The following is a 27,737-nucleotide window of genomic DNA, read 5'->3' as shown; positions in this document are numbered from 1 at the left end:
AGTGATCAACTGATGTAATGAATTAATTGCAATATGCTTCACTTATTAAAGTGTCTTTTCTTTATGAAAATGTTAAAACATCAATACTCAGTGGATTTAAAATTAAATATTATGTATGTATGGACTTATGTCACATGGCATGGATAAGATCATTTAGCAATTTAAATGTTTTTTTTTGGGGGGGGGGGAGCAGCAGTGGTCCACAGTCCGGGAATCGAACCCAGATCTCCCACATGGGAAGGCAAGCATTCTACCACTGAACCACCCATGCATCCAGCAATTTAAATGTTTTTGAGGATTTAAAACAGTATTGATTATATGTGGAAATATGTGACATTTTAAAGCAACATATTGTTATTATAACTCTTTCTCTAAAGAATTTATACCTTAGGCAATGTAAAGTTAATATTAAGCACTCTATTGTGTCGACTTTTACAAGAATACTGCAGTGAAAAACTGCAAAAATAAAAATAAATAAAAATTGGATTAGGTCATAATATAAAACAAAATGGACATGCCTATTTATACAAAGTAAATAAGATTTATATATTGACCTTGGCTCTTTTAAACGGATAATGTGAAATATCCTTGTAAAGAGGATGCCCTTAATTCATTACTATTATGAAAATGCAAATAAATTTTGCTAATGCATTAGGCTTTAAATACAGAAATAGGAGGTAATGAATTTATTAAGTTTTTGTTTAAAAACGTACAAAGTTGTATTCCCTGTACTCATTAGAATTACAAATCTAAAACGGGTAAACTTTATCCTATCTATTTTTTTAAATAAGATTAAGCCTCAATCTATTTGAATACTTCAAATAAGTCAAAAATTGTTTTTTCATGTCTACGGCTTGTTCTTTGTAAGTAACATAGTTTGCAAATTTAGAAAAGAGCTTCATTCTTCTGGAATTTCAGGTCTCTGATGTAAACATTTATATATGAACCAGTTTAAAATATTTAAAATATGATAAAGGTGTTAATTTAGTACACAATAAGTAGATAAAATTCTATTTTAAAAGTAAGGTGATTTATTCTTAACAAAGTGATATTGTAAAAGCCATAGGCAGACTTTCTAGAAAGCTTGAGATTTTTGATTAGGGCCTGAAGATTTAATGGGAATGAATAATCAGAAATGAGTAAGTGGTAGAAAAAAGATTCAGACAGCACTGTGGCAGTACTGAAGCATTCTTAGGTAAGAGACAGTAAGAAGTGAAGTAAGAAACCACAGACACATCAGCTTGGCTCTCTGACTATTCCTTTCTTCAGAAATAATGTTTACAACTGTAGAACTATGCAGCTCCAGTGACTCAAGTCAGATGAGGTATAGGAATTTTTATTTGAATGCTGCAATGCATGGAGCCCCTTAATTTGAGGAGCTTTAATTAGTTTAGGTACCATGTACGGGGTAAAAAAGACTCAGGGAAGTTAGACAAATGGAGCAAAAGAAAAACACTTAGTAGGGAGGACTTTAGTTGATATAAGGAAGTGGATATGGGCATCATAGCAATAATTTACAATCAGCAGGGCCTAAAATCTAAAATCTAAAACCTGAAGCACATACACATATGCACACGTACTTGGATCTGCTACAAAGCCATATTATTCTCTGTAGACTCTTTACTCACCTACTTTATGTCATACATAAGTGCATCTTGAGCTTGAGAATAAGAAGTAATATAAAGATTGTGTGCTCATTTCTTTCCACTGAATGGCCAAAGCAGAATCTCAAAGTTTCTTAGCTCCTTAATAACAAATTATATTCTAATAGTATGTATGTACACATGCACATATGTACATACATGCATATACATGCTTTACATCTGAACTGAAGAGTTTTGTAATTTGAATATTAATGAAATTATCTGAGTTTAGAACATTCTTGACTGCCAAATAGTTATTCTCACTCTCAAACAAGTGAGTCTACTTTTGCTTCTTTAAATTTAGAAGAAATTAATTCTGCATTTGAAAATTTCTGAGTCATAAAATACTGCCTAAATATTAGGTGTGTGAATCATTTGGGATCTTAGCTTCTAAAAATTTGTATGTGAGTATGTGTGTGAAAAGGTATATACACAAGCACAAAATGGTAGTGATATATAAATATACATAATAGTATATAAATAAATATATATATACACACACACATATTATAGCTGGGATAAATATTTGCTTCATTCACACTTTTTCCAGGATGAGCAGATGAGATATAATTATTTTACCTTTGGCTGATCTAATTTTCTTCACAAAGCCCATTTTCTGATTTGTGGGAGAAATAATTTTGTCTGCATAATCAATCCAAATTAAGATCAACAATATTAACAAATTTAAATACTTCACTGAGGTGATCATATTGGATTAGAAACTCTGATTCCCAGGTAGCATGGGAAAGGGGAAGAATAGGGGTCTGGAGCATGGTATTATTTGCCTGCTCTGGTCTCCAGAAGGTTCCTTTCCTGCCTTCAGGTATTTGTATATAAAGTCAGTGACCGGCTTAAGTCTTTATGGAGACAGATCTATGGTTCTTTTTTTTTGGCATGGACAGGCACTGGGAATCAAACCTGGGTCTCCGGCATGGCAGGCGAGAACTCTGCCACTGAGCCACTGTTGCACCGCCCTTTCTATGGTTCTTTTAGGCTGAGTTGAGCTCCTCTCAGCCCTTGCTGACACTGAAGACACTAGAGGCCTGACAAAGACATTTCAATCATTCTATGGGGAGTCTGTCTGGCAAGGTCTCCAGCCAGAATGTCAGCTGCTTTTCTGTTTCCTCCCAGAGTAAATAATAATAATGTCTATGAAATTAAATCTCAGAGCTAAAACCAAAGAGCTCCTCTGTCTGTCCCTGCTATATCACTAGGTTTGCTGTTCTCGGGATGTTTCCTTGAAACTCCCAAACACAGAATAAATTCAAGATAAGCCAGCAACTCAGGTTACCTCCATTGTCTAATAAATGTTACCTCCTTCTTCCAAGGAGATAGCCTAGAGAAGGAAAATGCTCTGTCAGTTCTCTCACCTTTGCTGTCTTCTCCCTTTGTTTCCTTTCCAATGTTTCTCAAGCCTCTGTTATATATCTAGGCTTGATTGTTGATAGCATAAAAAGTTTTTTGGAAAAAAGTTCAGAATAAATGTATAAATGCAAAAAGGACATATTCTTATTACAGGCTTTTCATCCATTATAATGCTTAGAAAAATCTAGCAAGAACTTGGTCAACTTTAAAACATATATATATAATATATTAAATATATATATATGTATAATAAAGAATATAATAATAGAGAAGTAGCTTTAAGTACATTTGTGGTACATATGGAAGGAAATGTGCTCTCATAGTTTAAAGACTAGGTCTTCGTGATTTCCGAATTGATGTCAACAACCATTCCGTTTAATAGAAAAATAAAGGTTACTATAGTACATTTATTAATTATATCTTTTAGTAACAGTGATTACCATTCAGCTTGTGAATATGTACTTAAACTCAAGAGAACTGATTTCAATATATTTATTTTCGAGAATTATATTTGGAATGAGGTATATCTGTTTCTTAATTAATGTTTTTCAATTAAATGCCAAAGAACCAAATCTACAAACCATCAAGTACTGTAGTGGGAAAACCTTTAGTGGGGTTAAATAGAATTTCCTATACAAACTTGATTAACATGGTACTAAAATTTTCTCAATTTCATTGGCTAAATTGCATATGTGAAATATAAAATTTCAACACAAAAAAAGTAAATTCTAAATAAAACTCTGAATTTATCTCACCCTGTGCATGTACATAACTGCCCAACTCTGCTCTTGCTTTCATGCTCTGCTCTTACTCCCTTTCTCCCTCCCACACACATTCAAGCACACATACTTTAAAAAATGTAAGATTATTTAGTGTTAAAATGTTATAATTTCTCCTTCTGTTTCCATTATGATATTCTGCAATATAAGAAATTATTATATACGGGATCATACCTGTTTAAATTATATTAAATTAGAAGCTGTGGTTCAATTTCTCACTCTAGTAATTACGATGTAAAAAGTATTCTGATATGGATTCAGATAAAGTAAGATTTGCAGAAGGTCAGCACATAGCCTATTACCAAAGGAAAAGAAATGCTTTAGAACTTTGCTTATTTCTCAGCCAGCGTTCCTCACAGACTTGCAGACCGATTAAAGTGTCAGTTCAGCTGATAGCAAAGAATAAGAAGACATTTGCAAAAGGGATGCATGAGCAAACCTGCTTTCAGCACACATTTTTCTGACTTTAGTAAAAATTATAGTTTTCAGCAACATACCACTTGGAAAGTGATTGAAATAAGATTGCAAAGACAGTGACTCCTCTCTTGCACAGAGATACACCACATAAAGTAACTGCAGAGTAATGAACTGCAGTGTATTAAAATGAAGGATTTTTGAAAATTTGCTCTGTTAAATCCCTACAGTTCATGGTTTCATATCTAGCATGAAAACAGGCACGTTGCTACTTCAAAGAAGGTAAAATGCAAGAACTTTGATTCATTGGTTGCATATTAATCACTATTGAGTTAAAAGGCATACTCAACAGAATTATTGATATGCCTTGTTATAAGATTTTTATTCCACAACATGGTTTACAGAGCATTACAGGCATATGCACATAAATTAGAAATACAATTCTTTTAAATCATGAATTGTATCTATAATGAAAACCACTTCATGTTACATTGAGAACATATGTTTGGAGAGGGAACTTTTTTTTAATTTTTTTTGGTCTGGGAAGGTTCTGGAAATGGAGAATAAGTAATCGCTTGCCTTCAAGGAAAAATATAACATTTCAGATGCATTTTATGCTGTCTTACATTAATATTATTAAACTTTCAAATGACGATGAACTCCATCTTTTTTTGATGATTCTTATATCATCCTCACTATGCTAAATATGTAAGTGCATTGTTACTTGAGAAATAAATTCAGGAACAGTGAACTATAATAAAGATGCACACAAGCGATAATTTAACCCATGTCATGGTTAGGGGCAGGTGTCAACTTGGCCAAGTTGTGGTACCTGTTCATCTGATTGGGCAAGCGCTGGCCTGTCTGTGGCAATGAGGACATTTCATAGGATTAGGTCATGATCACGCCAGCTACATCCACAGCTGATTCCATTTGTAATCAGCCAAAGGGGAGTGTCTTCTGCAATTAGTGATGCTAAATGCAATCATGGGAAGCCTTTTAAGGAGGGCTCAGAGGAGACAGGTTGCATTCCTGCTTTGGCTGGTGAGCCTCTCCTGTGAAGTTCGTCCAGGCCATCCATTGGAGTCATCGGCTTCACAGCCTGCCCTGTGGATTTTGGATTCTGTGTTCCTACGGTCACGTGAGACACTTTCATAAATTTTATATTTGCAAGTGTTCCCTGTTGATTCTGTTTCTCTAGAGAACCCTAACTAATACAACCCATAACTCAAATTTATATTTCTTTCCATCATTTAAATTATATAAACATATATTTATTTATTTTATTATATGTTAAGTACTGGGCAAACTAAAAAGCATAATTTTTTTTAATATCAAATGTCTTACATTCTAAATTTTAATGGATTGCAATCTAACTGATCAAAGTAGTCAACCCCATTGAATATAGGTATTTATTAAAAGAGGTTTCTTTCCAAGTTTTATTCATTAGTTTCCTTATAGAATATTTCAGTTTTATTCATAATAAATGTGTGGGTATATGTTTATTAGTTTCTGTGTCTGTAAATTAGAGTTGGTTCCATCCTGACTTGCCCATCAAAAGATCTTGCTCCAGAAATCTTCCGTCTCTCCTGCGTCAATTGTTCCTCTCTGCTTAATCATTCTAATCAGCATACAAATATACATTTTTTCTGCTCTCTTAAGGAAACTTTATCTGGAACCCATCTCTTCCCTCAATTACTGTCCCATTTGTCTACTCTCGTTCCAAATAAAATTTTTCAAGTGTTTTCTCCATCCACCCTCTTACATCCCTCTCATAGCTCTATAACCCAAACAAAGTTATTTAAACTACTCAAGTAAGTTCAGCAATATTGCCACTTTACTAAATTATTCAACCCTAAGAAAGAATGGTGTTAAGAAATGTGCTACAACATAGAAGATCCTAAACACATTATGTTCAGTGAAATAAGCAAGGCACATAAGGCAGATAAGGACAAAATATATGATATCGCTTATAAGATATGCCTAGAAATAGCAAAATTGAACAGATAGAAAGCAGATTACAGGTGTTGGGGAAGCAGAGTTGGAGAGAACAGGAAATATTTGTATGCAAAAATTAAAATACACACACACACACACACACAGACAAATAAAACAAAACATAACCTTCATTTCCTAGAAGACAATGAAAAAAAAGTTTCAGAGTGGAGGAATTAGGTTTGTTTTTTTCTTTTTTAATTCTGCATATTAAGTCCTTTACTGGGTTATGGTTTTAAACTATTTTCTCCCATTTTGCAGGTTGTCTTTTCACTTTCATGATAATTTCCTTTGAGGTACAAAAGTATTAATTTTGATGAAATCAAATTTATTATTTCCTTTGATGCTTGTGCTTTGGATATCATATCTAAGAGTCCATTGCCTAATCCTAAATCATGAAAATTTGCTCCTATGTTATCTTCTAAGGGTTTTATAATTTTACTTCTTATTTTTATTTCCTTGATCAATTTTGAGTTGATTTTTTGTGTATGGTGTGAAGTAGGTATCTGACTTCATTTTCTGCATGTGATTATCCAGTTTTACCAACAAAATTTTGTTGATGAGTTGTTAAAAATCAATTTGCCATAGATGTGTGTAGGGGAGATCTTTTTCTGGACTGTCCAGACCATTTTTCTGACTTTGCTTCATTTCTCAATTTTTCATTTTTTTCTCATAAGACAGATATAAACATGTCCATTGTTTGGAAGTTCTACCATGATTCTTTAGAGTCACCCTCCTTCCCCCAAACTAGCTTCCATCAGCCACTAATCTATTCTGAACTTTTAGTAGAATCCTTATGGTTCATTTCTTATATTCCTTTTGTAGGGTCTCTTTTTTTCCCTCAAGGCACTGTGTTAAAATAATTAGATACCCACTCTCCAGGTGGACACAGTCCCATATCAGGGCATACATCTGGAAGAGAAGCTTGGACTGGATGTCAGTTTTCACTTGCCTTTTAGCTGATTATGCTTGTACAGTACAGAACCAGCACAGCAATCATGTTTGTGCCTGTTTACACTATTTTTGGAGACCTCATGCAATCTCATGGCTTTACCTATCATGTTGATGATTCTCATATATTTATATACCAAACTTAGATTTGATAAACATGAACTCCAGACTTATACATCCAACACCTCTCTTGATATTTGGAAGTCAATAGGTATCTCAAACTGAACATGTCTACCTCAATTTGCCAGGGCTGCTGTAAAAAGGACCACAGCTATCTTGCTTAAACAACTAAAATTTATGATCTCATTGTCTAGAAGCTACGAGTCTGATCAAGTATCAACAGGGACAGACTTCCTCTTAAAGAGAAGAATTCATTCCACTCTTCTCCCCTTGTTTCTAAGCGGTGACTAGAAGTCCATGATGTTCCCTGGCTTGGGTCATCATTCAATCTCTGCATCTGTCTGACTTTGTCTTACTGTGTCCAAATTTCTTTTTCTTAAAAGGACACTAGTTATATCAGTTTAAGAGCCACTACCAAGCCAGTGTGGCCTCATCTTAACTAGTAACATCTTTAAATATTTTTCTACAAATATGTTAACATTCACAGAACTAGGAGCAAGCAGGTGAACATGACCTTTGGGACACAATCCATAATAATGTCCCAATCTGAATTACCCCCTAAACCTGATGTTCTTATGATCTCTGTGAATAGCAACGTTGCCCAGTTGCTCAGAAACCCGCCCCACCCAACACAAAAATAAAGATACACTTGGAGTCATTCTTGATTTTTCTGTCTTCCATTCTACGTTAAACCTGTTAGCAAATCTCTGTTAACTCTAACTTTAAAATATATTCAAATCAAATACTTCTCAGTACCTTTCTACAAGCCACCCACCATCATTCTTTACCTCCTAATTTACCTCCCTCCCTCCCTTTTGATCAGTTTCTTCTGTTGCCAATCTTATCTGCCATTTTACACTGCATTTTATATCTGTTATCACTTTTTAAATGCTAACTTATCACTTTTAAATGATAACAGTTGGATATATTGGACCTGAAATGCAAGTTCATTTATTACCATCTTATTTCAGAATATGCTAGTGTATTATACTAAAATTCAATTCAACACATACTTAACATTCCTCTTATAAGTGGCAAGTCTAGTTCTGCTCAGATGAGAACTCAGATGTGGAACAAATTAATCCCAAAGTATTCTCTTGCATGTATAAGACTATTGTGAATTTTCAGTTTTGCCTGTTGCATGTATGAGGTTGGCTTCTCCTGATTTCTGTTGTGCAGGATCACTTTTGCCTCATCTGCAGAGACACAGAAGAACTTTCCCTTGTGTCATAAAGAGATAAAGAGTATAGTCACATTTGTGTAGATTTCTACTCTGACAGGATCTTACCTTACTTCTATGTGGGCCCAGTCATTCATATAACAATGTTCAACCCCAGTAAATCCCTGTATGTGCCCTCTTCCAAAGCTCAGCTCACTCTCATTTTCCCTCTTAGAAAGGGCAACTTCAAACAGTCATTACAGAATTATACTATTTCTTTTTTGGTATAATACTTTTCTTTTCTGCTCTATCATGGTTAGGCTGAAAAAAATAAAACTGGCGTAGAGGACAGCAATATCAACTAGCAGGATGATAATGACTATTGATCACTGTCATGCTTAGGTTCATGTGTCAACTTGGCCAGGTGGTGATACCCATTTATCTGGTTGGGCAAGTGCTGGCCTGTCTTCATATTGCTATGAAGACATTTCATAGAATTAAGTCATAATCATGTCAGCTGCATCCACAGCTGATTCCATTTGTAATCAGCCAAGGGGGGTGTCTTCTGCAATGAGTGATGTTTAATCTAATAACTGGGAGCCTTTTAAGGAGGATTCATTAGAGACAGGCTCTCTTCCTGCTTTGGCCGGTGTGTCTCTCCTGTGGAGTTCATCCAGAACCTCCATGGGAGTCATCAGCCTTGCAGCCTGTGGATTTTGGACTCTGTGTTCCCACAGTTATGTGAGACACTTTTATAAATTCTATACCTACAGATATTTCCTGCTGATTCTGCTTCTCTAGAGAACCCTGACTAATACAATCACAAACTTTGTTTTCTTTACTATAATTACATTTGCATAATGGAATTTCAACTGTCAACAACCTCATGAATAAATGAATTCCCTTCAGCATTAATTGTCTCATTTTTTAGTTTTTAAAAATCCATGTTTAGGTGAGATAGTTGTTTTTTCTTCAGATATTGCGTAAGTTTCTTGAGATAATGTGGAAATCAAGAAGAGAATGAAGCGGGACATTTTCTAATAGTCTTTTACTCAGAATGTTAAAACTAGTCTTACTGTGTCTATCACCCAAGCTGGAAGTCTCACCTTTTTCCTTTTTCTAAATCCTTTTCTAAAACCTCAGTGTGCTGGTTTGAAGCTGTTATATATCCCAGAAAACTCATGTACTTCTAATACTAATCCAATCTTTTGGGGGCAGATCTAGTATGGGATGGGACCCTCTGATTAGATTATGTCTGTGGAGGTATGACCTTGCCCATTCAAGGAGGGTCTGCATAAGTTTACTGGAGTTATTAAAAGAGCTGATATAGAGAACAGGCACCCAGATGCTTGGAGAGCCCACATAGAAAGCCACTGGAATCAGAAACTGAAAACAATACCAAGTACCAGGAGATGTCACCCACCTGCCTTCTCAGCTGACAAAGAAACCCTGGATGTGATTGGCCTTTCTTGTGTGAAGGTATCCTCTTGTTGATGCCTTATTTTGACATATTCGTGGCCTAAGAACTGTAAATTTGTAACTTAATAAATTAAGTTAAATTGTTAAAGCCAATCTATTTCTGGTATTTGCATTCTGGCACCTTTAGCAGAAATCAAAGCTTGCTTCTTCTCTCCAAGTTATTTTTAACTAGATGCCATTTAGTTAGTTCTGTTTTAATTCTTAGTATGCAACAATCATTAAAGAGTAAAAACCAACACTATTGGGATTGTCTAGACTTCATTCCTAGTTATGTGAAAATATACCTAATTCACCTTTCTTATAATCAAAGACTCCAAAAATATGCCTTACAAATCCATGCATTTTTGTTAAATTCTTACTATGTAAGATTTTCGGCTAGGCACTGTTAGTGACTGTTTATACTCATGAACACCATAGAACAAGAATAATTAATCACATTTAAACTGGTTGTCATGTTTTGAAAATAAACAAATAATTCACCAACACTTTTTATATAAACAAGATTGTAAATTCCATTTCCTGTCTCTACTGTGTTACAAAGTCTGATGGGAAATTGAAAAGAAAACAACATAATACATCAATATATATAAATTGTTATAAGTATCAATATAATGTATTATACATTACATATCAGTTCCTGACTTAGCAAGAATCTAATAAGCAAAATCACTAAAAATGAAAGATGTAAAGGAAAAATGCAACCTATATTCTTTTCTTAATAAAAAGTCTCTCACCTTTTTCTAATTTCTCCACTGTCTCCTCACTGCCTTTTAGCCCAGAAACTACCCACAAATCCTGATAATTCATCACTTTTTATTTCCCAATGAATGACAACTCCCTAATTTGAAAACTAGAACCAAGATTACCTTTATTAAAATAATTTTTCTTAGTAACCCATTCTGCCATGTTTATTATTTGGTTTATAGTTCCTCAGAACTTTGTATATTGTTTGCAGTAAATTACTCCACTGTATTTTCCATTTGTTTCATAGCCTCATTTTATTTGTTCCTTGTAAGATTGTAAAATTTTTTGCCAAACTTACTTTTTCAACATTTCATGTTCTCTCTAAGTCTGTTGTACTGGTAGAAGATCATTTAAAAATGAATTAATGTGTTAATGAAAAGTTGCCAACAGTGAATTTTTCCACAGCTTTTCCATTAATGTTCTACAAATTGACACAATTCAAAATCATAATTGAGGCACCATTATGAATATTGTGAACCTCTTAAAATTTTTGTTCACCATTAAATATGTAATTTTATGGTGATAGTAATAATGATATCCCATATGTCACAAATTTTTAACGTAATAACTTTGAGTTCTGTTGCGCTCATTACATTAAAGGCCTAATGACAAGTGAACTGAAATGAGCATGTTAGACTTCAAAGTCACTCGGTGACTATCAATCCAGATCTTAATAAGTTTTAATTACGTTAATACCAGTCAATTAGTCAAGCAGCTTAGCTTCATCTTTTTTCTGGCTCTGGTGATGATAGAATCATAAATGTTTATACATGAGAAAGTGAGAAGCCTGCCAACACTATCAAAGAAAACACTGGATTACTGTTGGTTTCTAAGACAAAATTTCATTGTATTGGGAAAACTGATAGCTTTGGAGGTAAAGAGGCAATTAGTTGTTGCTCATTTTCTAAGGAAGCTGTGAGGGGAAAAAATGTCAGTTTTATATTTAGTAATACACTCCTGGTCTCATTATCTAGATGTGTTGGACTGACTGTATAATAGGTTAACTCATTTAGTTCAAGAAATTATCAAATGAGAGTGTTGAACCTTATCAATACAGGGACCCAGATGCAAGCAATTATGGGTGTCTACTGGCATTTAAATTTTGCATTCTTAATGGGACAGAGGGATAGAAATGGAACCTTGTGAAACAAAACACTTAGTGAATTGACAGCCAAAGGAAGTGTTGAGCATGCTTGCTTGGTATAAGTCTAATATGCTACTTCAATTTTTGTTTTCAACAGAATATTCACAAACTAGTCATGACTCTACCCCCAGTCTTTTTTTTTTATTTTTTGTTACTCTCACTTGCTATCTATCTCCCACTTAGACGATATTCAATATCAACTAATATTAATTCATTACTTTTCTAACAAATATCTCTTCCTTTCATTAATATTATTCAACTTATATTAAAGTGCATTCAATACATACTTATTGGCCACATATTTTTGCTATGTGATATGTTTGTACACAAATCTCTGGTCTTCCATAGCTCCTTCTTTCCCCTCTTTTGTTGCTATTTTGTTAGTTCTTTCTTTTTAATTTTTAACTTCCTACTATAAATATTACTGATGCATTGGCACATAGTTATCTTCAAGAGGATTGTTCAGGAGGAAACATACATGTCATATGACAAGGACAATGTCCAGCTGTGGCCAAAGTGAAAAATCTCAGTGTCTAGGTTAGACAGACATTTCTACTGAAAAAAGATACCTGAAAACACAATTTAAATAAGCAACATCTTTTTTTTCTTTCCACTTAACATTATAATCCTTCCTGCTGTTTATTAATTCCATGTTTTGTTGAGCAAGATACCCCATTGATGGCTCAGAATAAGTCATGGAAGAAGATAGGATGGGGCTGAAAAAGCAGTGCAACCAGCTTGTGTTGAAAATTAAGCACATAACCCACATAATACACATACTATCTGATTTATGGTAATGTTATTAGCTCATAAGGTATACAACTAGCCACTAAAGTAACCCTTTCCAACTATCACCAAAACAAAGATCTAAGTAAACTTCCTTACCTTCAAACTTTTACATATTGAACAAAGGGGCTAAGCTTTTGTGACGTCTATTTTTTTTTTAATTATGATAACTGGTTTTGATATTGGAAAGATAACAATAAAGGGGATGAACTAACAACCTGATCCAAAAAACTGATACTTTTCTTAGGATGACACATTGTAATAAAGGTTCTTCTACTTACCACAACATGTGATTCTGGGCGTGCTCTTTACCTCTTTGAACTCTGATTTTCTAACACCAGCCAGTCTGTCAAGAAATAGTTATGGGGAGAGACACCTGGATCAGAGCATTTGGCAATAGAGAGGATGAGGTATTGTGGGCATTTGGAGCTATGTATCCCAGAAAACATGTTCTTAAACCTAATCCATCCATGTGGGTGTGAACCCTTGTAAGTAGGACCCTTTAATACTATTACTTCAAAGTGTGGACCAGTTAAATCAGGATGGATCTTGGTCCTATTGATGAAGTTCTTTATAAGTGGAATGAAATTCAGACCAAGAGAAAAGACACAGGACATAGCCGGAAGCTGAAAATCAACAGAACCTGGAAGAGAATGGAGAGCTCTGAGAGGCCTCCAGGTGCAAGGATCACCAGCAGCCAACCACAGAACACCACAGTGTTTTGGAAGAAAATATTTCCTTGATGATTCCTTGATTTATAGGTTTTCCTAACCTCAAAACCATGAGTAAGCATATTCCTGCCGTTTAACCTAATCCATTTCAGTGCACTTGCTTGAGCAACCTAAGAAACTAAAATGGATATATAGGAAATTAGCTAGAAAACATGGTGGTGCTGGGGAAAGGATTTCTTTTTCATTTTATTTTTTTCAATTGGAGAGATTTGAATCTTTCTGTATACAATGAAAAACAGTAAAAGAGAAAAAAATTAACTTTAAAATTCTGTAATACACAGTCTATCTATTCTATCTACCTTACAACATTGAAACAAGTTTTAAATTAACATTTTGTGAAAGTACATCCTAAAGAGTGAAGTGCTATACAAATGTCATGATTTTTATTATCATTATAACCCTCGTGAATGTCTCATATATATATATATATATACAAGTAGGCTGAAATTGCTAAATTTAAAGTATTCTCTAATTGGAATCCAAATAAGTTTTTGAATTTGAGTTCTGGCTACAGAAATATTTATTAGTAGATAATCAACAGGCCAATTTGCTTCACACGTTTTTAAAGAGATATGGAGCATCCAAATTAACTCCCCAAATCTATTCATATATCTAAAGGAAAGAAAAGAAGAACCCTTTTGCTTTTCTTGTTTTTGTGAGTGCTCTAATGAACAGTTACTGTGATAATCATATGTATTTTAGGCCAAAAATTATGAAGAATTATTTTTATAATTTGCATATATGTATTATAGTACATTTGAGGCCTTTATTTGTTCAATGTGGAATTTCTGCCTATTCAAAAAACTTAAAGCATTTATCTATATTTTAATATATAGAAGTTACTTGAAGTTTTGTGTTTATGATGTATTGTTTGTCATTTCTGAAATTGATCTAATGTTAGAAATTTGACCAATGGTTAAAACTCCAATCTAGAAATTTCCCCATGGGAAAATTTGAAGGATTTACGAGAGGCTTTACCTAGTAATTTCTGAATTACATTTCCATAAAAATTGGAACTCTTTTGTGAAAATAATGAGGTATCTAACTGTCTCTCTCACAATTTTTTGAGAGAATTGAGAATTTTCAGTTTACCCTTTGGTTGTGACTACAATCACACATGATACCTTAGGACATATGTGTGTTGGGAGTGAATCATGAGGATGTTTTCAGCCCTCACACTCCTCACATTTAAAGACACTATGGAATCTCTAGGTTCTTTCCCTCCATTAGCATTTAAAGGGGGGCATTTGTTTCTGAGCTTTATTGTAATGCCATTAAATATATATATATGTATATATTTTGCTGCCTATGGCATCATGTAACTATAGAAAAATAATGCATGAATAGGTGCGTTGAATTGTGCACAACTCAAGAAAGAAAATAAAGTACTTGATAGAAAGGTTCAATATGCTATGGGTTTTATGGAAGAGGAGATTACTTGTGTCCGAGGAGCTTTAGCTTCCCAGCAGCCTGGGTAAGGCTGCTGAGAAGCTAAAGCTATAAAACTAGGTCTCTTTTCAAGCGTTTAGTAGATTTTGTTTACAAATTACCATGAAATGTAAAGGGACTACAACATGGGTTTAATTCCAGATGACTTATAATATGGAGTGTCGAATTAATACATGATTGTAATATGAATTATAAGCTAACAACTTGCAAAATAAGTCACAGGTCATTCTCAGTCTAATAAATACATGCAGATTTAGTAACATTTAATTGAGTTTATTCTAAAAATTAAAAATTTCATTATTATTAGAAATCTAATAGATATAATTAACAGATTAGAGGAAAAGTAGATGAAAAAATATTTCAAAATGTCTTCTTTATGTAAAAATTCTTAACTAGCTAATAAGAGAAGAGAATGACTCTATATGATTAATATACAAATAGCAAAATAAATAAATAAGAAATAACAACAAAGAGCCTAAAACTAAACCAAACCAAACACCATCTATTAAAGAGAACACTTAATAGTGAAATAATAAATGCAGCCTCTTTAAATCAAGAATGAGTCAAGAAAGTCCAGTTACCACTCTTCAATATTTATGGGAGATTCTTAGGAGAGTAGGAAGGTGGAATAAATTATGAAGATTGAAAAAGAAAATTTAAAGCAACACATTTGCAGGTGATATGATTCTATTATATTTAATTATATTTAATAAGAAATTTTAGCCATTTTCCATTCATAGGACTGATACCATTTTTAATTTCCACCAAGGGTATAAATATACCCATTTCCCCAAGACTTTGAACTACAGAATATATTGTCAAAATTTTCCCCCAAGTATGTTAGGTAAAAATGACCTCTTCGGGGAGTTTTCTTTAGAGTCACTTTTACTATTGAAAGGTTGCTGTTGTTGTTGTTTTCTTCATATTTAAGGGCAGTTTGTATTTCCTTTTCTGTCACCTGTCTACATATTTGACTCTATGTGGGCTGTTGATTTATTCTCCAATTTTTTTGGAAGCTCTCTCTATATAATTCATATTTAAGGTTAATAAAATGAAAGTATTTTCTCCTCACTTTCCATTTAACTTTTAACTTTGTTTATACTATTTCTATTGGCAAACTCCCTTTAATATAATCAAATTGTTCAATCTTTACATCTGGATTTTTGGTCACGTCTAAAACATGATCCCTCTCTTCTCCTTTAAAAATTTAGATGTCTGATTTATTTAGGTTTTATCCTGGTTTGTGATGTGGGGATAGATCAGTTTTTATCCTTATCCATGTGACCCTCTAATTGTTCCAACATCACTTATTAAAAAATCCTTTTATCTTATTTATTTGAGATGACAATATTTTATTATGCACTATGGGTGCTTGTGTATGTATTTTTAATTTTCTATTTGGTTCCACTGGATTATCTGCATAGCAATGTGTGTTGTAATATCTTCAATTGCTAGCCATGACCACCACATGGCTCTTTCTTTTCAAGTTTCCAGGATATTTCTGCTTGCTTAACTTTCGAGAGAAATTATTTTGTCAACTTGTAAACCTCCAGAAAATAAAACCTGTTGGTATTTTATTGAAATTGCTTTAAACTTATAAATTAACTTATGGAGAATTGCTATTTTCATGAGTTGAAGTCTTCCTATCCAGGAACAGGGTTAGACCCAGCAGTTGGTCAAGACAAAGTCTTTGTATGGAGGCCAAAACTGGGTCCATGAAGATTATGGGAGTCATGTTTTCACTCTCTGAAGAAGTCATTTCAAATGATTAGAAACACTTAACTGTGAAATGTGTGACCTTGTTTTCGTTAAAATGTCCACTGTTCAAATGGAATGACTAAATAGCTAAAATGATCATCTATATATGGCATTATAGATTACAAAGAATTGCTTAAAAATTAGCTTCTTAATTGTCAAAGTAATTTCATCTTACCACTAATAAAATCATGTATGTGTAGGCTCTGCATCCCTGGCCACATGGTTATTGGAAGCCTTTAGTTTTTTTTAGTTCTAGAATTAAAGTTTTCACTTTCTTGCTCTCTGTTACCCATAGCCCTTGCCATGTGAAGTTCTCCAACATGGACATTTGTTTCCTCTGAGTCAGCCAAGAGATTAAAAGAATCTAGCAAGAAGGGTGCTGTGATGTTACATAGTGTATCATGTAATCCCATACATGTGATTACATACATGCCATCACCTTTGTTGTGTTTGGTTAGAGGTAATTCGTGGTTCCCAAACAAGCTCACTTAAGGGCATGGTTACAATATGCAGGAATCTTGAGGGTCACCTTAAGATAATTAAATAACTAACACAACAGATGAGACTGATAAAGATTCCAGAAACTCAACCAGCTTCTTAAACTTTATGACTTTATTTTTGTTTGTGCCAAGCTAAATTAAAACAATACTATTATGTTTGCCTCTTTTTCTCTTCCTTTTCATTTTTTATCTAGTCAGTTGCCATGCCCTATTCACTCTTTTTCTAAAGCACAGTTTACAATCTAATGGCCCACAGAGGCCAGGCAGGCAATGTATTCGAAGCTAGTGGCCATAGAGGAGACACAAGGAGTGGTGGGAGGGTATTTTTTCAATTTGGAGAATGAATACACTCTAAAGACCCAGTTACATCTGCAGTTTAGAAATATGGGCTTGGTATTCTTTGATAGTCATTTTTATTTTTTAAGTAGAAGTTAAAACTCTGTATTTACATGTGAAATTTTGAAATGTTTTAAAATTCAGTACAGAAAATGTACTTGCAAGGCATATCTGTCACAGTATACCAGTTTATGTGGATCTCAAGTTTAAACTAGTTCTCAAGTCTACTCCTCCACTATATCTTTATTTATTCATAAAATATTTGTATGTATGAAAGAAAATATTAATTTTAAATATGTTATAAATAAACATGTGATGGGTGTTGCAGAAACTAAACAAAATATTTTATTGTAAAACTGTATATGAATTTTTGAAATTAAGAAATATCTGTAATTATGAATATTTGGAAATTTGGAAAATTCCATAAAATGAACAAAAAGCAAATTGCTTTCTGACTTTTACTTGATATATACGATCTTACTTTGATACAGGCATACCTCAGAGATACTGTGTATTTGATTCTAGACCACTGCAATATCGTAATAAAGCAAGTCATGCATTTTTTTTTTTTTTGGTTTCCTGATGCTAATAACAATTATGTTTATACTAAACTGTAGTCTATTAAAGCTGCATTCACATTATGTCTTCAAAAATTGGTGTACATACCTTAATTAAAAATATTTGATTGCTGGGTGCAAGGGTAATTCAATGATAGAATTCTCATTTGCCATGCAGGAGACCTGGGTTCAATTCCTGGTCCACACCCTCCCTCTCCAAAAATAATATATCAACAAATGGTGCTGCAATAATGGGATAGTCACATGGAAAAAGAATGAAATGTGACCTCCACCATACAGCACATAAAATAAAAATACATTATTGCTGAAAAGGCTAACCAATACCTGGGCCTTCAGCAAATCATAATCTTTTTGCTTGTAGAGGGTCTTGCCTCAATGCTGATGGCTCCTGACTGATCAGAGTGATGGTTGCTAAAGGTTGGGTAGCTGTGGAAATTTCTTACAATAGGACAACAGTGAAGTTTACTGCTTTGCCACATGTTGGGGTAGCTGTGGAAATTTCTTATAATAGAACAACAATACAGTTTGTACCTTTGGTTGACTCTCCCTTTCATGAAAGATGTCTATGTAGCATGTGATGCTGTTTGACAGCATTTTACCCACAGTAGAATTTTCCAAACTGGAGCAGTCATCTCAAACCCTGATGCTGCTTTATCAACTAATACAATATGCAAGTTTGTGTATTATTCTAAACACTTTGTTGTCATTTCAAAAATGTCTGTAAAATCTTCATGAGGAATAGATTCTATCCCAAGATACCATTTCTTTGCTCATTCATTATAGGCAACCCCCTCAATTGCTAAATCATGAAATTGTAGGAATTTGATCATATCTTGAGGCTCCATTTGGAATTCTGGTTTCTTGCTATTTTCACCACATTTACAGTTACTTCCTCCACTGAAGTCTTGAACCCCCAAAGTTGTCCATGAGTTTTGAAACCAATTTCTTCCGAAATGCTATTAATTTTGCTATTTTGACCTGCTCCAATGAATCATGCATGTTCTTAATCATCTGGAATGGTGAATACTTTCTAGAAGGCTTTCAATTTTTTTACCAGATCCATTAGAGAAATCACTATCTATGGCAGAATTATGAAATGTATAGATTAAATAAAAAGACTTGAAAGTTGAAATTAAGTCTTGATACAAAGACTTCAGAATGGATATTATGTTAGCAGGCATGAACCCAACATTAATGTAATTGTAAATTTCCATCAGTGCTCTTGTGTGACTAGGTGCATTGTCAGTGGGTAGTAATATTTTGAAAGGAATTTTTTTTTTCTGAGCAGTAGACTTCAACAGTGTGCTTCAAATTTTCAGTAAAACATGTTGTAAATGGATGTGCTGTTATCCAGGTTTTGTTCTGTTTATCGAGTATAGGCAGAGTACATTAAGTGTGATGCTTAAGGGCCCTAGGATTTTCAGAATGCTAGGTAAGCATTGGCTTCAACTTAAAGTCACCAGCTGCACTAGCCCCTAATAAGAGAGTCAGCCTGGCATTTGAAGGGTTTTTTTGTTTTGTTTGTTTATTTGTTTGTATTATATGCTGTATGACAATGGTCACATTTCATTCTTTTTCGATGTGAATATCCCAAAATTGCAGCACCATTTGTTGAATGTTTGTTTGTTTTGTTTTTGTTGGTTTGTTTGTTTTGGGAAGTGTGTGGGTCAGGAATCAAATGCAGGTCTTCCATATGGCAGGCAAGAATTCTACCACTGAATTAAACTCAGACCCAAGTATTTTTGAAGTTTTGAAGCCAAGTATTGACTTCTCCTCACTATCTATGAAAGTCCCAGATGGCATCTTGTTCAAATAGAGGGCTATTTTATATACATTGAAAATCTGTTGTTTAGTGTAACCTCCTTTATTAATTATTTTAGTGAAATGTTCTGGATAACTTGCTGCAGCTTCTAATTGGCATGTGCTATTTCACCTTGCACTTTTATGTTATAGATGTAACTTCTTTCCTTAAATCTCATGAAGCAAACTCTTGATATCTTTGCACTTTTCTTCTGTAGCTTCATCATTTCTCTTGTTTTGCATAAAATTGAAGAGAATTAGGGTCTTGCTCTAGATTTGAATTTGGTTTAGGGGAATGTTGTGGCTGAGCTGATCTTCTCTCCAGATCACTGAAACTTTCTTCATATCAGCAATAAGACTACTTTGCTTTTTTATCATTTGTGTTTTCACTGGAGTAGTATTTTCAATTTCCTTCAAGAACTTTTCTCTTGCATTCACAACTTGGCCAATTCTTTGGCTACCATGTCTTGGCTTTTGACATGCCTTCCTCACTAAGCTTAGTCATTTCTAACTTTTGATTTAAAAGTGAGAGGTGTGCAACTCTTCCTTTCACTTGAACACTTAGAGGCCATTATAGGGTTGCTAGCTGGCCTAATTCCAATATTTTTGTTTCTCAGGGAATAGGGAGTTTGAGGAGAGGAAGTGATATTAGGGAATGGCTCATGAGTGGAGCAGCCAGAGCAAGTAACATTTAATGATTAAATTTTCCATATTGTATGGGCCCAGTTTCTGGCATCCCTAATTACAGTGGTAACACCAAAGATCACTGATCACAGTGATCACCAGAAAATAATAAAAAAATTGAAATATTGTGAGAATTGCCAAAAGGTGACATAGAGACACAAAGTGAGCAAATGCTTTTGGAAAAACGGCACCCAGGATGCCATAAACCGTTGATCAGTTAAAAAAAAAATAGTGCTATCTATGAAGCTCAATAAAACAAAGTATGTCTATGTATAGAAAATGTTTAATTGGACAACATATAAATCATCTCTTTACTGAATGATCCTTACACTAGCCTCTGCAGCATTTCTCAACCTGTCCTAAATTGCACTTCCCTAAAATATAAATTTAATCACAAGACTTTTTATTTAAAACCTTCATATTATGTTCTCAAACATGCTAAGCTTACTCTATAACTCTTTAGCTATATTGACTATATCTTCTGACCCATCTGAAATTCTCTCCACTTTCTGGATTTACATTTGTGCTGGTGCTTTTGCTTATAATTCTTTTTTTCCTGTCCGTTTTTCCTGACTTCCAATGTCTCCAAATTTCAAATTCAATTTCACTATTCATCATTTTTTACAACTCTCTGGATTTCCCTAAAATTACTTTGATCTCTGCTTCTGCTAATGTCTAATTTCACTTTAAATATAATGACTTTATAACAACTATATCACTGTCTTTTGGTTTATGCTATATGTACTTTAGTTTCTATATGGTTAGGTTACAAGCTACTTGTGAGCAAAAATTTTCTCTTGATGGAATCTTTTTTTCAAAGCTCCTCTTCAAGATAACTATTCAAGCAATCTGTAGAATTTCATTTAATTATTATAAAGTCATTTTTAACTATGTTGTTAGATTTGTATAATCTTCACACACATATAATTTATGAATTATTTAAATATTATAATGTCCTTGTGAGTTTCATATGGCAAGTCTTTGCTTGCAGAAAATCATAGAGATAAGCAAGCAATTAAACCAAGAAGTTATTTTGTGAAAATTTCTGACAAATACAATAGAATACAATTTTGGCTATTTACTATGTTGGTGACCCAATCCATTGACTTAACATGTCTACTTCATATATTTTACAATTTTAGAATGAAATAATCATATTTTATATTTCATATTTACCATATAGTTGAGGCTCAGTAAATATTAGCTCTTTCTTAACATTATTATTTTGAACATCTAAGAACCTCATTTCTGGGGTTTAGTTTTCACTTTGATATCAGAGAAAAGTTTTAGAAATATCCCTGTGTCACTGGTGGGGAAAAATATTAAACAGAATATGAAATAAAGAACTAGATTATGACATGTTTAGAACACTGAAATTCTTTTCAGTTTTCATGGCTATTCTTTGCGATTAGATATATTATTGAACTGTACATCCTCTAAACTCAAATTTGAATTAATATGAAAGTAGTAGAAGAGAGAGCTGATGAAAAAGAAACTTTACCTCTTTGTAGCACTGCATTAGCTCTAGTTCTCTAATTGGCTTTCATCCGATGTGTGTGATTTTTTTTTTCTTTTTTCCCAAGTTCAGGCAAGTATTGACCTTTTTCTCATAAAAGAAGAATTTATTCTCATTAAGTTTAATGGTGTAGCTAATACTTTCATTGAGGTACCTATTAAGCTCCTTTCTGGCATTTCTAAGATCACGTAAGGTTCTGAACTTGTCAAAGTGAAATGTCAACCCATCAAAATGCCCAATTCTCATTTATAAATGTACTAGCCTGAACTGAATCTCCTCATTTTTTTTTTTTTAGGTAATTTGTTGAATCTGCTCTGAAGCTCTGATTTGGTCATTTCCCAGAAAAATTGATTCAGGATCTTTTGCCATACCATCTGTCTTGTTTGCCCTTTGGTCAAATTTGTTATCATATTTAGCATCAAAATTCAAATACATCATTATTTATTTTTTCAACCAATGCCTGAATGCATATGCATTTATTGAACAGGTTCATCTATGCTTTCAAAAGAGATATCTGTAAGAGGCAAGCTTTTATATCAAGTCCTGCCATCGGATTATTCCTTGCCTGAGTTCATTAATCTGGAATATGCCCATTAGAACTAATTTATTGAAAAAATATGGGCATTGATTCCATTTCTATCACTCTTAACTACACTGGGTTGTCTTTAGGTATTAACTAATAGTTAGATAAGAAGTAAATACTTGAGGCAGTTTTGGTTTGAGGCTAATAAATGTTGACCTCTGCCAATGCGTTAGATTTTCCTTACTCAAATATTTGCAGGTTGACTGTGTCATGCATATTCATCTAAGCATCCATCTTCTTGATTTAGGAAGAATTAAGGCACTGAACCATGAAACTATTCATCAGTGGAGTAGTTCTAAGAAGGATTTTGTGAAATACAGAAATCACATCTTTATCCTTTAAACATTCTGTCTTCTTCCAGAAAATATCTAAGCTAGAACTACATTTCGTAAAATTTGGCATTGCCTGACAAAGACATTTTTAAACAACATGGTCAAAAAGTCTTTATCTAAATGATAAACCTTCTGCTGAAAAGTGCGGTGATTTCTTTTTTCTCTGGTAATTTTATATGATTTTCTAAATAATATCATATTACATAACAATTACTTAGCTTTATGATCTCTCAGTTTCTTGTGTCAATTCCTAGAAATAAGTCATATTATGTGTGTATAAAGATGTATTTTTAAAAGAAATTTCAACCTACTGATGGACTAGCTCGAGGCTCAACTTCAATGCTTTGTAATTCTTTATGTATTAATCAATTCAAAATTAGGCACAAATAGTATTAATTACTCTAATTCATTATGAAAAGAGTTATAAATATATACAATACTTCTTACAATTTTGGGTCTTCATAAAACTGGAGGATAAATGATAAAGATAGACAATTATTTAGCTGTATAAAGAAACAGTAAATGAACAAAATTCTGTGGCATATCATGATGTTTCATTAATATGCCAGTAATATTAATACTCTTGAATATTTTTGAATATTTAGATTTTACAATTATACTACTATTTATGTTTAAAATTTATATTTTTGATAGGTATGGTGACTTTGAGATAATATTTAATCCCTTAAATAAAAGATAAAGGCATTGATATCAGAGGAATAGCTCAAGTTCACCTAACAAGCTACTGTGAGAGTTACTAAAATGCCTAAGGAATTGAGACTATGTGCATCCTTACAGTTAGATTTTCACCCCAGATCCAGTTGAGTTTGATGATATTAAATTAGACCTCTTAAAGTTTGATCTGTTCTTAAAATCAAGTATGTTAAGGAAAATATAAACCTTTTCTTAGAAGCTTAAATCTAACTGATTAAATATTAAATATTGCTCACTTTTTAATATCATCATTAATCTGTAAATTTTGTATAATTACATCCATGATAACTTGGGTTTATGTTTTGGGCACTGCTGTATGTATACCAATGGAATTACGTGTCAAAATTCCATTTTTATGATGCTGCCCAAACCAATATTTCGATACATCTGTAGGCTCTCCCACTTCATTGCAGTTTTTGCTGTACAGCCATTTTTCCTTACTGTGCTAAAATATTTGCCTACTGGTGTTTAGAATCCATTTACAGCATTCCTTCTGAAGGAACAGCACATATTCAAAACAGATGAAAGCCTTGCAATTTCTTTGATAATGAATCATAAGTTTACTCTATAGATACAGGCTATTATACCTTTTTTCCCCCTCAGATTCTTAACATAATTTAGAGGGGAGATGAGTTGCCAAATTCCTCAGCGCCTCTGGCCCATTCACTCCTATAATCACAGTGATAGCACAGGTATATTTGGTACACTGAAGATGAGAAGGTGTGTTACTGAAACTCAGCATTTGCTTGAAGAATGTGCAAGTGAACAAAATGAATCATTTTTAGCCAGCCATTTGTATATGAACATCAAAAATCATTATCTATTGTCCTAAAAGTCATATCATAATCCACTTAATGGATGTTACCATGATTGAATTATCTAAATCACTCAACAGGAATCATGATATATCAACTGTAAAAAAACTAATTTTCAAAGGTACTTCTCTAGAACATTGCATTAGCAATTTAATTGGTTCAGGGTGACTATAGTCATCCTTAGAAAACTCTATTTAGAAGGAATTTCCAGACTTTGCTATTAAAATATTTCTTTTCTGCATAACAGAGTCATAATGATTATTTTTCCCAAATATTTTATAAAATTACACTGACATTGGGTATAAGGACAGCATAAGTTTAGAAAATGTAAAATGAACACACACATATAAAAACTTTGTGTGTTTGTGACAACTAAAAATGTCTACATTTTCTTATAGGTATGCCAGTTGAAATAATTCACAGTATTCTTGTTTTGGAAAACAGGCATGTTCCTATACTGTTGGTGAGAGTATAGATTTATATACTTCATGATGGCAAATTGTCAGTAAATATCACATTTAAATCATTCATTCTCTCAGATTCATCGCACATGTAGTCATTTGTTAATTTGATCTATGAATACGATATTTGTTCATTCATTTATCAAATTGTCTTTGCCCTTGTCGACTATTGACATTCTAGAAGCCCATCACAAAACCTGTGGAACAGATAAAGCAGCTTCTTAAACTTACTGCAGTAAAGAGGAAAATCACCTTGACGGAGTTGGAACTTCATCTCAAAATGTGAAATAAGAGCAGGGTATTTTCTTGGTTTCATGGTCTGAGTGACATGTAAGTGAATCCTTCAAGTGAGGGACTGTTATGAAATGACTTTGATTGGTGAGAACTGTGAAGGGAGTGCCTTGCACACGGTCTTGATGAACAACCTTTTGTTCATTATTCCTTCCAACATTTACATTCACCACTGAAGGGAGTGATGTGGGGGAAAAAAGGGAGTTCAAGAAAATTAAAAAAAAAAAAATTCTCATGACTATTTTAGATTCGCTCCATACCTCTTGCTTCTCTTACAAGAAAGATGAGGGAAAGCCTAAGCTCACAGGATGCACTATAAGGCCAAAATCACCATGGGCCATTATTTCTCCCTGGCCCCTCTAATTTCTCCTTGGCTCACTCTGCCCAAGTCTGGTTGTTAGGCCATTAATTCAAACATGGACTTCTGCTTTTGCTTTGGCTGTTCCTCTTGACGTTTGTGTATTCTCCAAATTTCTAAATTGTTCAAGCTTCATTCTCCTCCCACTATTTATTTATTATCACCTCTGAAAGTCAGAGGTTTCAGAGACTGAAACACCGTCTCTCCAAGAGCATCAGCAGTTTCAGTCCTCTACCCTATATCACTGATACACCTTTCCAGCACCAAGAAGTTAAAATGATCTTTGCCTAGATATCCCTGAAGATTGAGAGGATGATCAAATGAGAAGTAGGTAGTATAACTGAGAAAGTAGGATTTAAGAAATTATTATGACTGCTGACTCATTACACAGATATCCCTTTTTAGTTCTTAGTGTGTTAGAATAGCTACAAGGAAACACTGGAAATTGTTGAACCATAATCCAGTAGCCTTGACCTTTGCTAATGATCATATAACTATATAGCTTTTATCCTGTGACTGTATAACAATCATAAAACTTTATATCTCTATAGATTGCATTAAAAACTGCATGTTTTTTTAAATTTTTAATGTAATTTTATTGAGATATATTCACATGCCCTATAAACATCCAAAGTGTACAATCAGTGGTTTACCATGTCATCATATATTTGTGCGTTCCTGACCACAGTTTTTGAACATTTTTGTTACTCGACAACACATATAAGAATAAAAATAAAAATGAAAAAGAACACCCAAAGCATCCCATGCTCCTTAACCACCCTATTATTTATTTATTATCCTTATTTTTTACCCATCTGTTCATATACTGGTTAAAGGAACTATCACCCACGATGTTTTCATAATCATATGGTCACACTGTAAAAGTTGTATAGTTATACAATCAACTTCAAGAATCAAGGCTACTGGAATACACATGTGTATTTAAATTTACAAATAGCAGTGTTGTGTAAGTAATATGAATGTCGCCTTAAAGCCCTTAGATAATTTTGTCAGATTATCTATATGCTTTACTTTACAACAGTTCAAATTATTAAGGTAATCCACCATTAAACATTTTGTGGTACCATCAATATCCTTAGTTGGGAGGTTATTGCTGGAAGAGCTGAAGTTCATTAGTGCTCAGGATTCACAAGGTATTGAGCTGAACTCTTTTTCAAGATCTCATTTCTCACTTACAAGATCCCTAAAAAATTAGAAATGTTAACTGATTTTGTAGATATGAAAACTAAGTCATAAAAATGCAATGATCTCCCATGATCAGGCAGATAATGGATTGCAGAATTCAAGATTTGACCTCAACCACCAGGCTGTTAGTTACTAAGTTAAATACAGCTTCTATATATATTTATTTCCTTTCTTCTTGCATTAATATTAGGTTATTGTGAAGCTTTGTTCATAAGTCTGGTGTTGTTTTATTATTATATCTTCATTTACCCCTTATCTTCATGATTGGATTATGTATCTGAAATTTTTCTAATTCTCGATGCTAAAGCTGAATGATGAATTGGAAATAGGTTTGTAACTGGAGATAGGAGACCTAAATGCTGGCACATTCTGGTTCTATCATATAATTTCCCTGGCTCTTATTTGTCAGATAAAAGAAATTGTTGAAGTCTCTTATCGATAAGTTCCATAAACAATTTATGATTTCTAGAAGGGCCATACTGTGCACCATGGATTTATATGGTCTGTGGTTATATAAGATGGTTTGGAAGGGTTTATATGTATGGGGAGTCCAAGCAATTATATATCAGAATCATTGATCTCCTTGTTTTTAGCAAGAAATAATTATTGTCCAAAGGCCCACCAAACAGGTTAGAACATAGAGAAGGAGATATTTCTAACTTGTATATGAAAACAATATTTCAATATTCTCCTTAGCCATTTTAGAAAAGATGAGTCTATTTGTTGAGAAAGCGGTGAATGCTAAAATGAAAATGAGATCCATAGAAACGCTAAAGAAAGCCAAAATAAAAGTTAACATATTTCCACAGTAACCATGGTTTATTTTGTCTTTTGTGCTATTTTTATTGCTTTTATAGAATTTCAAATTGTTTCAAAACAATTGACATGACAATCTAACCCCGAGCTCCAGGACTTCAATTAACTTTGAAAGAGATTGCCATATTTTGTGTTTGTGCAATCCAAGGCATACTAGAAGTAAAAAATAAGAATCATAATCAGAGGGATCTTAGCAAATAGTTTTCACTTGAACAAAGATAGAATTCCTA

The 27,737-nt window shown here is 33.4% G+C and overlaps 1 long non-coding RNA gene across 1 annotated transcript in view; it reads right to left on the bottom strand.

Moving 5' to 3' along the window:
• LOC143646149 (uncharacterized) overlaps positions 1–21,723 on the bottom strand; it is a 41,378-nt gene extending 19,655 nt beyond the window's left edge. Inside the window, exons 1-2 of the long non-coding RNA XR_013157341.1 lie at positions 21,592–21,723; positions 12,861–12,925 (exon numbers count right to left, since the gene is read on the bottom strand). This is a non-coding gene — a long non-coding RNA (uncharacterized LOC143646149). The remainder of the gene's footprint in view (positions 1–12,860; positions 12,926–21,591) is intronic.
• Positions 21,724–27,737: the final 6,014 nt, after the last annotated feature.

This window comes from Tamandua tetradactyla, chromosome 9 (genome assembly GCF_023851605.1).
Source record: "Tamandua tetradactyla isolate mTamTet1 chromosome 9, mTamTet1.pri, whole genome shotgun sequence".
Taxonomy (NCBI): domain Eukaryota; kingdom Metazoa; phylum Chordata; class Mammalia; order Pilosa; family Myrmecophagidae; genus Tamandua; species Tamandua tetradactyla.
The sequence above is the reverse complement of the archived record's forward strand: the minus strand, read 5'-3'. Positions and strand labels throughout refer to the sequence as shown.